Below are 12,866 nucleotides of genomic sequence, written 5' to 3' on the forward strand. Positions count from 1 at the left end.
TTGGTGGCATGAATTTCTTCGAGTTTTAAGGGATTTAAATGATGCAAAAGTCCTTCATACAATTGCACAAGACTGGGAGTAGAGGACCTTTACTGTTTCAAGGAAGTTAAGGTTTCTGATGCAAATATATATTACCTGATCTTTTCTACAACATGGAATACATAAATTTGAATTAAGTGACTTTTAAGAACATTGACTATTGATCTGATAAACTATAATGGCAAGCGATCAGGAATTATTGTGTAAATAACCATTTTTCAAAATTTGTTATGTCATAAAAACTCTTATGAAAAGTACTTATGGTACCTTACCTGCTGAGTAACCACTTTTCAACATTAAGTACCTCAGCCAAAGATACATTCTAAAATTAAGCAGCTTTTAATTTATATATGATATTAAAAGAATGCTTTTAAATCACTCAGCATATACTTTTTTTGTACTTGTATGATTTTAAAATAGCTAAGCCGATGGTTGGTTTGATTTTTTTTCACTCCCTGAGAATGAAGATAATAGTAAAATAAGTGATCAAGTGGCAGCACAAGACTCATCAGTGGCTCTTTGTGACCATACAGCTTTTGTGACAATATGTACTAACAAAATGTGCATAGGTCCAAAGAAGTGTCTTTCAGCTCAAATCTCATTAAGAACTTCCTTTGAAAATTTGTTTGTGTCAGTTGATTTCCAGCAAAGGTGGAGATACCAGCTATCTATGCTCAAATCTAGAAAGGTCTTGCTGAGCAGGCTTTATGTCATGTACTAATAGAAGTAGGGGAGTTCTAATGGAAGTGATCTCCCTTGTCCTACTAGAGGAAAACAAAACAAAATAAAACAAAAAAAGGAAACAAACCAGCAACTGAGAAGGTGGAGTGGTTTGGGATGAAAGGCGCTGACACAGAAGAGCCTGCATGTACTGGAGCTGTTAAAGGCAAGCAGAACGGGGAGCGAGTGAGAATACATACAAATGGTGCTAAAATAAAGCATCACATTCAAGGAAACAGCCCTGCAATGAGGAAGAATGATGCCCACAGCTGGAATGCAGTGGATCAGGAGTGGAGCCCACAGAGGAGAAAACAGAGGTAAAAGGGCAATGCAAATCCCACCCACGCAGATTTCTCTGCTGGTGCATTCACTGGAACAGCAGCACACTGCAAGAGGGGTATCAGTGCCCTGTGACACGGTCACTTTGTTACAGTGACTCACCTAAACAGCCTAAATGTTGTGCAGGAAAGTGTTCCCAGTACCAGCAATATAACAGGGAAATTATTTTAGAAAAGACACTGGCGTGGAAAAACAAACAAGCAAGCACACAGAAATGGTCACAGGGATTTTCTGCGTGTGTTTTGGATTCTGTTGCTCTCACTGGAGCCTTACAGCTGCATCGACTCATGTGCCCCCCCAGTGCCTGTGAGGGCAAGAGTCCAGACTGTGACCCAAGGCTACCTCGTGTTTCAGTGGAGACCTCTGTCCTTTGGCAGGGGGACATTCCTATCTTTGTCTGTTTGTGCAATGTACCTACTCCTCTCTCCGATGGCATGGCAGGGAGTTCTCTTTCAACCAGGGGCTGTGCCACAGCAGTGCTGGAACAACAGTGAGTGTGGCTCCAAGGCTCAGAAGTTATGGGAAAGATCTCTGGGAACTGGAACTGACCCCAGCCTTACCCGTGTTCCTCTCTGGCTTTGCATAAAGCTGGCTTGACCCTCAGCGAGCACAAACAGGAATGACAGGGAAGGATAATTGCACTGTAAATGCCCCACAGATCACTGCAGGGAGGAGTTTCTTCGGGATAACAAACTGCAGTTTGTGGAAAGCTGTTTCTTGCAGGGGCCAGCATGTATAGAATTAAAAGGAAATTCAAGCAGAAGCAGCAGTGTCTTAACTATCTGCTTTTATTCCTGTTTTATCAACATGTATTTAGTGTTGTCTCTCTCTGTGATGCCACCCATTACCGGGCACAACGTTTGGAGCCAGAAGACATATATTTGCAATGAGAACATACTTCAGGGCAGCTTAGCACTGCCTCCCTCATGCCTCTCTCACCAAACTATATTTTTTAATCTTTGGCATACTGGGAACATGCTCCAAACAGCGTGTGTACCGTTCAGAGGTAACCTGGAGTCAAGGTGTCTCACCAAGAGTCGCCAGAACAAGCAACATGAGCTTCGGCCTCACATGGCCTGTCCCAATTTGCCCACGCTGAGGCCTCATGTTCCCACAGCAGATGCCAGTGCCTTGTGTTTGCTGGCTGCACAGATACTCTGAGGGAGTACTTAGGTATGCAGTTACAGACATATTTGCTTTTGCTCAGTTGCTGGGGTTTTTTTGTGGGATTTTTGTGTGCGTGTGCGTGAAGTGTTGGAACTTCCCCTTATAATTTCGGTGAGAGTTCAAAGTTTTTGGGGATATCTCCCGGTGTGCAACACCGTGCTGTTGCAAACTCTCCGGGTAATAAAATGTTGAGAACGTGACTGATTAAACGGAGGTGAATACATCAGAAACTGCTCTATAGGTATTCGGGCAAAAGGATAAATGTTCCATCTGTCTTGACTACATATGTGATTTTTCTGTTTTTAATTTCCCTGAATGTTCTAGGAAACAGCTTAGCAAGACCCGAAATTGCTATTTGTAATGTTTTTGCAGAAATTTTATAAAGTATGAATAAGCAGTAAAGTGAACCTACTTTTGCAGTAGCTAGATTCAAAAGAGTTGCACATAACCACTCAGGAAGCAAAACTCAGGTCCCTGGGCCTTGTGTCCAGCAGATTTAAATGCCACACACTCTCAGAATCACAGAATATGCCGAGCTGGCTCATGACAGATGTCTGGAGAACAATCAAATGACCAATACTTATTTGCAGGAACCAAATGCATGATTTCAAGTGAGGAATAAATTTTTTTTTTTAAAGTGCTTGGATCAGTAAAATAAAAGCTCCTGTTTGTCAAACAAATTATTCCCTGTGAACTATTGAGCCATTTGTCAAACAGCCTAACTTTTTTCTGTGCATTTTAATAATTGTTCAGGAATATTATTCAATATTTTTTATGAATGTCTGGTGGATAAGGGTCCTGTACAGTAAAAGGCATGTTTGATGTCAGCAGGGGTTCATGAGCAACCTAGGGAAAGGTCATCTTGGTGTCAAAGGCTGTAAGAAATGTCACATGCTTTCTCTTAATTAATGCAGGCTAGGAGAGAACCCTCAGGGAGGACACAAGATCAGAAGGAGGAAACAGACATTGTTGTACCAATTATCACTGCCTATTTGAGTGTCTCCCTCTTTGCGATTACCCCAATTTAACCAAACATGTAATTTCTAGGCTGCATCCGTTTATCATAAGTGAATCCACTTGGATGAGTGTTCGTTCCATATTTAAATATAGATAGACCAATCCTTGCCAGGTGCTGAGTTTGCTCAACTCCTACTGAAATTAGCAGGGGCTCAGCATTTTGCAAGAATCACTTAGCAGTGCCCAGAATTGGGTTCTTTATGTGTCTTATACATCAAACCAAAATCTGTGCTCCTCTAATGTCCATTTGCACAGTAACCCATATTTCTTCTGCTTCATTTATTAACAAACAGACATCCACTTGGTGTTTCTCCTAAACAAATGTTAGTGGCTGTCACTACTAGATACTTAGGCAAATTGAATGTATTCCTATTCCCTTTTGCACCATAGCAATATTATGCAGTGTACTTTAGCTTTCAGCTTTTCCTTATGTACAGAATATTTATGGTCCATTTTGGAGTTGTCATCCCAGCGCTTGGGGTCATTTTCTTATTAAACACTACAATATTAAAGCCATGGAGCACAGCAGGTGGTGTGTTTCTGGCTATTTTGTCATGCTTCAGGCTGAGTTATCATCTTCCACTCAAAATAATGTCATATTGAATATTAGCACAAGAAAAAAAAAAATCCCAGTAAAAACAGATCATTAAAAGTATTAAAAAAAAAAAAAAAAAAAAGTTGCATTGTAAGTTCCAAACTTACGTGGGGGAATTTTGCATGTGGGAGCTCTTCAGAGAGATAAAGTGATTGATTTTTATAAAAGTTGGCATGCATGACCAAGGGCAGATGGTACATAAATTTGGGCCCCGGTCTTACATTCTGCTCCGTGTAGGTGGACCACTGAACTGCTGTGATTGAGAAAAAATAATACAACCGTGAACAGATGCAAGACTCTTGGGTGTGATGATCAGCCTGTAAGACCAGGACCCAAACTTGCAGTGCAATAATAATTTTTAAAGACAGCTTTTGGCAATACGTTCAAGCATATAAGCTATAATTTATAGGCTGCTGATTGATCGTGTCAAATGTGTGAGATGTCTCTGCTTAAGATACACTTTGTGCTGTTATAGATTGTGTGATAGATGCTTGCTCACACACCCTGGTAAAGAGTAGGTGCCAGCTATCATCACAACTAAGAAGAAGATATGAAATACTCTCCCTAGACAAACTTATTGCAGTGATGAGTAGAGGGATGACAGAAAGGTGAAGAAATGGAGATCTGGACATTTTAACAACACAAAGGACAATGTTAAAGGCCAATCCACATGGCTTCCTGAGTCAGAGGGCTACAAGTGGATCTCACGTCTTCTCTTTTTTACATTTGTTGTGTTCAGCTGATTTTCTATCACTGTAGCAACCTAACACATTAGTTCACTGTTGTTTCATGCCTGATGACACTAAAAATATAGCATTGTCCCAGAATATATGCCCCCAAACTGATGAATCACATGAGCCAAACGTACACCATTTCTTTACCCATTTTGTTGTATGTTTGCATGTGTAAAGCATACACTTTCTTCATATAGGGCAGCAAGCCTAGAAGGCTTCAGTTTGTTTAGCATTTTCCACATTGAAAAATGCCCAACATTCATATCTTTTTCCCTGTGAGCCTCCAGAAAGGAGTGCAAGGGTGAAGGAAGAGCACAAGATGGCCACAGGGAAAGGAACAAATAGATGGGCAAAGCTCAAAGGACAAATCCATTGTCCTTAGAGAAAGCAAGTCAAGGTATGTTAAAGAATTAATTTAGCAGTCTGGGGAAATGAGGGACAACGTATACTACGGATTGGGGCTCTCACCATTTACAAGCTTTTTTTAAAACCTGCAGTAACCAATCTACTTTTCCAGACTGTAACAGCAGATACCTTTCTTTCTTCTCCAATTACCTTGGGATTATCATAGTGCCTCTCTCAGTTCTCCACTGAATAATGGGGAACAGTAGAAGCACACAAAATTAGACAGCCATGTGCTGCATCCATTTTTAAAACATTGCCTATGCCTTGCAATTTCTCCAATTTGTTGTGCCATGGGCAGACTTACAAAGCAGCTTCAATCCATATTTCAGTTTCACATGATCCTTCAGCAATTCCAGAACTGCTAGGAACCTGGGCCATGCCCATGAACTGGGATGGTAGAAGGGATTCCCAACATTTAGCTCATAAATAAATGGGTTTGACTGCAGGTTCTAGAACAGCTGGACCAGGTAATTGTACAGAGTAAAGGAAATACCCAGTGATAACTCCATATAATTCTATTTCCGTCTTCGTTTTACCTGGCTTATGAAAATTTCAGTGAACAGATTTTGACTCACACTGGGAGACTCTCTCTTGTATAAATATCTATGGTAACATAGCAACAAGGGATTTTGTGTACAAAACCAGTTTTTCAACTAATTTCTCTTGGTTTCTAACACAATAAGCTCTGGAGGAAAAAAAAAAGTAAGTGGTTAGTTTGTCACTGAAACCTAAGCTCATGATTTCTTGGGCATTTTCAAGACTGGTTCAACACAATATTTATTACAGCTACATTCTTTAGTTGCAGATGCCTTGAGGATATTTTGCATTTGGTTTTTTATTGAAATTATACCAGTGCTAAGATGATCTTCAGGTGGTCATTCTACAACAAGTCTTTTTCTAGAGTTTGCGTTTTAAAATTAATCATGAAACCTTTCCACCATATGTTAAATAGGTGAGATAAAGTGTAAAAACAAGGGCTGTACCTGATACTTGAAAGTTGCTATTGCTGACAGCACTTCATCTTTTTCATACTCGTATTGGCTTTTATCCCGGCCCATCTATTCCTTAATGTAAGTGTTATAAATTGTTGTAAAGTGCCATAAAATATAATAAACATGAATCAATATTTCTTGGTTAAAAAACTTAGAAATGCTGATGAAGCTCGAGTTTATTATAGATGTCCTGAACCCACAATGTCCCTTTATTTTTTTTTTACCTTCATCATTTTTTCAGGTCTTGAGTTCATGTCTGCACACACATTCATTTTTCACAAATCAAAGAGGCAGTGAAAATTAAAATTACCAACAAGAGCAAATGAAGCATCTAACATTTTAACCAGTTGTTTTAGGCAAGATATCCTGTATATATCAGGTAGTTGTATTTGGTGCGTATGACCCACTAAAAGCAAATCCCTTACAGGTCTAGGGGATATTAAGCAGATGCATGGCACCAGAAAGTTTGGGGATTACTCAGGTACTTAAATTTAAGCATATGTTTAATTGCTGTGCTGAATCAGGGATTTAATGAAGAAGCACGGCACAGTAGTGCTATTTACCATAAAAATTCATCATTGCCATGGGTCTCTGCTCATTAAAGAAGATGATATGATTTGTGTTTAAAGTATGAAAGAAATATGATGCCTGCATGGTGCATTAAATACCAAAGCATACACACACATTTAAATTCCTGCTATCTTTTTAAGGATATTGTTGTGAATTATGTTCTTGTATATCCAAGAGCATCCTTCATAGTGAAGTGACAGTTTGTTTCCACATCCAGCTGATGCTCTTTACATATTATTAGTATTATTTATTCTCGGTCTGAAGCTAATGATGGATTTTTCTCTCCTCGGTTGGGTCTGTGGTTTCTCCACAGGAACCAGCAAGGGTTGTGGTGCTTCCAGAGGCTTTGGAGGGCTGTCCCCTGGCTCTGTCAGTGATACAGACTCGGTGAAGGGACACATCCCCACTCTGTCCCTGAAGCGATTTAAGAGCCCTTTAGAGCTGGTCTGGCAGCTGCGAGGAGAAACATGGTGACAGTGCCAGGACACTCTTTGTCCAGGTCCCTGACCCACAGTGCCGAGGAGGCAGCGTGGGTGCAGTCTCAGCCCTAGCCCCGGCAGCTGTGAGGGAGCAGCAGGACAGAGATCTCCTCAGGATGGCCAGGCTGGTGCCATCCCTGGCCAGGGTCCCTGGCCCAGTCCAGCTCAGCTCCCCTCCCTGGGGGCTCCAGGACAGCGCTGGTGTGGTGGGGAGGGTACCACAATGCCCTGTGACCCCACAGCTCCACACCAGACTTTTGCTCTAATCAAACACACAGAAATCCTGACAGAAATATATTGTAAAAGATCCACATCATGGTAAAACAGTAGAGCTCCTTTATACTAGGACAACAGATATGGCTGAGTTTCCCTGGGGAAAGGGAGGCTGGCAAGGATCGGGATGGTTACTGCAGGCCTGGTGCCACACACCGTGACATGCCTGCACTGCCCGGACATTCCCACCGAGCATCCATGACTGGAAATGAGGCCACAGAAGTGGAATAAAGATAACATGTCTCTAAACTGTGTGTTGTTGTGTGGTGTGTGTGTTTTTTTTTTTTTTTTTCTCAATTCAGCTATTTATAAACGTGATAGACCTCTGTTTCTCCTGCCTCTTTCAGCACCCCAGTGAAGAATGTGTGAAAAGCACTAATTTCCCTCGAGGAAAAGAGTTAGTATCTTGTGATTTCAGTGAAAAGCTGTGTTCGCACTGTGGTCAATAAATTTCTATGGACAACTTTTCCCCCTTGGAATTCTTCTATCTTGTTATTTTGTTAATGCTTGAGACGAATATTCCAGCTCAGCAAAGATGTGGTGGAAAGCCATCCAATTTCTTGTGGGTCAGCTTCAGAAGGAGGATGTCAGAGCTCTAACAGACTCTCCTGGCATCAGGTTTCGCTTTTCTTTCATGAAAACTTAAATACTTTTGGTTTCCTTCTGACTTGGAGCAAGATCAAATTTCAAAATATCCAAATCCTCCATGAAACAGCATTACTTCTTTCTCTAGAGTCCCAGTTGTTACTTCTTGCAATGATAAATCCCACTAGTATCATAAAAAGAAATTTTTTTTTATTGAGAAAAAGGTTGAAACATCTCCCTAGACCCAATCCTTAACTTTCTTTTTTTGTAGGAAAAAAAATACAGCTTGAAATATTTGAGCTGAAAAGTTCCTGCCTCAGTGGTTAAACTGCTTCTGCATTCACACCCCGCATCTCAGTGAATTCTCTGATGAAAGGAGGCAGACTTCAGGGATAACTGCAAAGGCATAGCTCCAAACCAAGTGTCCCTTGAACCCATGTGCCAAACTGCTATGCTGTAATTCCAAAGTCATGGGAAGATCCTGCACTCTCTTAGTTCAGGGATCACTCTGATCTTAACCCCATCAATAAACTCTCGTGAAAGTCTACATGCAAAATTTTAGTTATTGCCTTTGGATATTCCATCCTTGTAATATTATATTTGAATACTGTATTCTTTCTAAAAAGGCCAACAAAGAAAATGTTTGACAATACTATCATCTCTGATGATAGTATTTTCCTCCATGTTTTGGAGAACATTGTACATATGCCTCTTTTTTTTTTTTCATTAAGATTTTTTTTTTCCTGTAAGATTTGTCCTGTTAGTTAAGGGGTGTCACTTTACACTGTGAGACTTCTTATTTTCCAACAGTTAGTTTGGTTTCCATAAGGTAAACATAACTGTCAGCACTATATCACGGCAGGGCTGTACAGAACACCACAGCAGTGCTGCCAGTGTGACTGACAGCACATGATGAGATGGAAAGAAAGGCAAAAGAAAAGTGATTTAACCTGATGAAAAGCTGCACTCAGGTCTTAGCAGAAAATTCAGAGCAGGAACTGCAGATAGAGTGATTAACAAGGAGTTTCCAGAAGTTAATATACTGGGCAAAAGGCTTGCTCCTTTGGAAGCTGAGCACTGGAGAGTGGAAGTTAAAATGACTTGTGCACCATTGAGCTGGAACATGCTGCTCCTGGGTCATTGATCTGCTCTGCTCTGGCAGGGCACCGCTTTGGTATTGTTAATTTTCAATGACATAAAGACTTGTATTAGTACAGGAAGCAGAATTGAAAGGCCTGAGACTCAAGGGAAGACAAAAGAGAGGCCAGCGGTAAACATGAAGGGTTCCAAAGACTGTGATGCAAAACCAGAAACAAATAAAGCCCCTGAACAATGAGAAATTCATTACTTCATGGATCAAATGGACTAGGACAGATCCTCAGCAGTCATAGGATAGAATTCTTTCTTTCATCATCCTATCAGGGCAACTAGGCTCACATGAACTGGAAGAGCAGGTGATCCATAGTTTACATAGGCAGTGAAGCTGCATTTAAGGATGACATTCTTTCCTCCAAAAGGTGAGTGCACACAGAATTGTACAATGCATTTTTTAACAAATATTTAAAATCTAAAGCACACTGCCACCACTATCTCTTTTTATAAGCCCTACCCTAATGATAAGTATGAAAAGGTGCATAAACCTCAAAGAGCTATTCATTTATCAGGAAGAGATATGGTCATTCCAAAAACCAGGGGTAATAATCTATTGTTTGGATCTTCTGTAATAAACTTGAAATAATGCTCTTAAATTTGAGAATTTTATCGTCAGTGAGACAGTCATTAGTTCTTATGACTGAATTTCCACTCCATAACATTCATCAGCAACTCCAAACAGTCCCTCCTGCACTTTCCCCCAGGCTTCATCTTGCAGTGGGTCCATGGCCCTGGGGTCTCAGTGGCACAGGCACACTCACAGCTTCCATATCTTTTCAACAGCCAAGGCACCGTAAATGCAGATATTTCACTTTTTTTTCTGTAATGTAAGTGAAAGTCCTACTGTGCCTTCACCTCAGCCAGCTTGGAAAGGCAACCATCCCTTTGCCAGCGTTGCACGATAGTTTTGATGTACACAAAGAAATGGATGGCTAGGAAACAAATTAAGCTGGCTAAGTGAGCTTTTGGCTATGCATTTTCTGAAGTTCTCTGTTTGCAAAGCAGAGAAGATTGTCTACTTCCTTCAGCATTCCTTTGACATAACAAATGGAGAAAATAAGCTGGCACTTAGCAGAGCTGGGAGGTGGAGGGGGAATATATGTCTGGTGTCTGGGCTTAATATAAAGTAACAATTACAGAAAATGTTTATTTAAAATATCAACAGTCTTCAATTAACTAGGGTAGATGAAGAAAAAACAGTCAAATGGCAGCATGAGAACAACAGGCACAGTCAGACACGCAGGAAGGAAGCAAGAATTGCTGCCTGGGTGAACTCAATGGGTATAGTGGTATCTCTGATTACATCAGTTGATTGAGATCAGAAGCAAAACTGGGTGTTTAAAAGGACACACCATTTAGCATTTAAATTGAAATATCAGATTTTATTCACAGAGAGAATTTCTAATTCAAATCTTTACAAGAGTTATTTTTGTCCTCCTTATTCTCACTCAGCATTTCCTAATTCAGAGGTTGATTCAATGAAAAAAAATAATTAAGCATTAGGGTATTGCTCCTTTGTTGTTGTTGTTGTTTGAATAGTTTAATAATTTACCTGGTGTCAGGAACAGTGTAAATCACTAACATCAGCTCAACTCAACAATCACCTGGCAATGTAGAGTTTATCTCAATTCTAATAGATAAAATGGAATTATCTGAGTCTTCAAGACCATCTGTAAGATGTCTCAGATCTTAAATACTTTCCTAGTCCTAGGCTTGAGGGTGATCTTTTACTTGCTCTGCAGTGAATGAGGACTCAGTGATGCATAATGAAAAAATAAAGAGATTTTACATTAGGAAATGACAGCTTTTCTTTATAGATTTATATGTAAAGCATGTGCAGTTGCTGAAATAGAGCCAGTTTTACTGAGATTCTTTTTGTCTTCCTTTATATTGCTATAGTGAAAAAAAGAACATACTGGATTTCTGTATGTGAAAATCACAAAGTGCGATCAATTTGGTTTGTATTCTATTGAGAAGTTATACTAGTACTGTGGATTTAAAGTGGTTGAATATTTTTAAAAACACAGGCAAAAAAAACACCCCCCACCCTACATATAATTTATTACAGTATTGAGAATAGTAATTTAAGTAGAGCCCAGTCACTGAAACTCAACTGCTTATAGAGTTAAACAGTTTGAATGTGGCTCGTTTTTTTTCTGGGCCACCTGACACTGTCCCAGAGAATTCCCAAGCAGATTTTGAGGGTTGGTGTGGGACCATTTGTATTACAGACTGACATGTCTCGCTGACCAGTGTAAATGCAGCCATCCTCTTCTGAAAACCACTGAGAGTATAATAATAATGACAGGCGCAATCTTTGCTCTTTGGCGTCAGTGCCAGAAAACTAGGAGTGATCTTTCTGGCCACGGGACTCCTGAAATTGTGAGGCTTCACTGGACAGCCACTGTAGGCTTTGGAATTCACTGGCAAGTTGTGACTGATACTTTATACCTAAGCAATTCTCCCTCATTCTTTCCCATGTTCCGATGTACCTCCATAAATCTGAAAGCTTATGTTTCAGGTCACCAGGTGGAATAGGGCACTCCTGTGAGTATGTTCTCCAGACAGTAGAAGAAACAAGCAAATCCTCACTAATTGTCATAATAACACGTTTGTCTTTTAGCTCATTCTTTTCTTTGTCATGAGCACCATACTTAAAGTTCTTCAAGGCCGAGCTTGGCATATTAAAACAAATATTCTTAAGCTCTGTATTAGGAAAGGAGTCTAGTAGCAGCTTTACAACACAACATATTGCAGTGTTTTCTATAGAGCCAAGAAAGCAAAGTCAGTCACCTCAAATCCTTGGTCTTTCCCAGATGTTTACAGTCAAAGATAAGATTAATAGTAAACTGCAATCTCAAAAGAAAATTAGAATCCACTGCTCTCTAGAATTTCCCAGGGTTGCCTGGTGTTATCCTTCTTGGCTTCCAGCTATGACTCCAGAAAGAAGAAAGTCTCCTATACATCCTCTCTCATTTCTGCCAGTCCTGCAAAGGAAATCTTGGATATCCTTGGGTATCTCAAGGGACACTTCAAGCTTATGTTTAATCCTCAGTCAGGAACAACTAGTATATTGGTCTACAAGACTGGCATACTCATTTTAGGGTAGGTTTCAAGCTCTGATGCTGAATAGATCTCATTCAGGTCTCCCTGAGTATGTGCTGGTCCTCATGAAGGATAATGACAAAATAAGGCAGTTCATACTGCAGCAGATCTGTTGCTTGGATACTTGAAAATGGCAGATACTTGGTAAGATGCACCTGCTGTCGTGTGTTTCCAAAGGACATTGCTTGTGACTACAGTAAACAGCTATGCATAGGTTTGGGTTGTTTCAAGTACCAGCACAATGCTACAAAGTTTCTTAGATTCTTGGTAAATACCATGAACCAATGCACATAAGGGTTTCTAACACCAGCATATTTTACTTGAGCTATACAGGCTTTCCTCTGATCTGCCAAGGTGTTTATTTTTGTGGCTACTGCAGAGCTAACTCTGTATCTTTATAAAGCTGGACCCTGTTTTCCCCATAGCTAAATCAGCCAAACACTCTACTAGCCCAGTGAGTAAGCAAGGCTAAGTGATTAGATATGTAGATGTGCAAATACTCCATCAAAATGAAAGGAAGAGAGGCAGGCAGCAGGCAGAAAGAAAAAGAAAGAAAGAAAGAAAGAAAGAAAGAAAGAAAGAAAGAAAGAAAGAAAGAAAGAAAGAAAGAAAGAAAGAAAGAAAGAAAGAAAGAAAGAAAGAAAGAAAGAAAGAAAGAAAGAAAGAAAGAAAGAAAGAAAGAAAGAAAGAAAGA

General features: G+C 40.0%; 1 long non-coding RNA gene across 1 annotated transcript in view; it reads left to right on the forward strand.

Annotated features, from left to right (window-relative positions):
* The first annotated feature begins 1,465 nt into the window (after positions 1 to 1,465).
* LOC114058563 overlaps positions 1,466 to 12,866 on the forward strand; it is a 15,346-nt gene continuing 3,945 nt past the window's right edge. The window contains exon 1 of the long non-coding RNA XR_003571479.1: positions 1,466 to 1,588. This is a non-coding gene — a long non-coding RNA (uncharacterized LOC114058563). The remainder of the gene's footprint in view (positions 1,589 to 12,866) is intronic.

Source organism: Empidonax traillii, unplaced genomic scaffold (genome assembly GCF_003031625.1).
Source record: "Empidonax traillii isolate 1590-97213 ecotype Southwest subspecies unplaced genomic scaffold, ASM303162v1 scaffold176:size2985712, whole genome shotgun sequence".
NCBI classification, from domain to species: domain Eukaryota; kingdom Metazoa; phylum Chordata; class Aves; order Passeriformes; family Tyrannidae; genus Empidonax; species Empidonax traillii.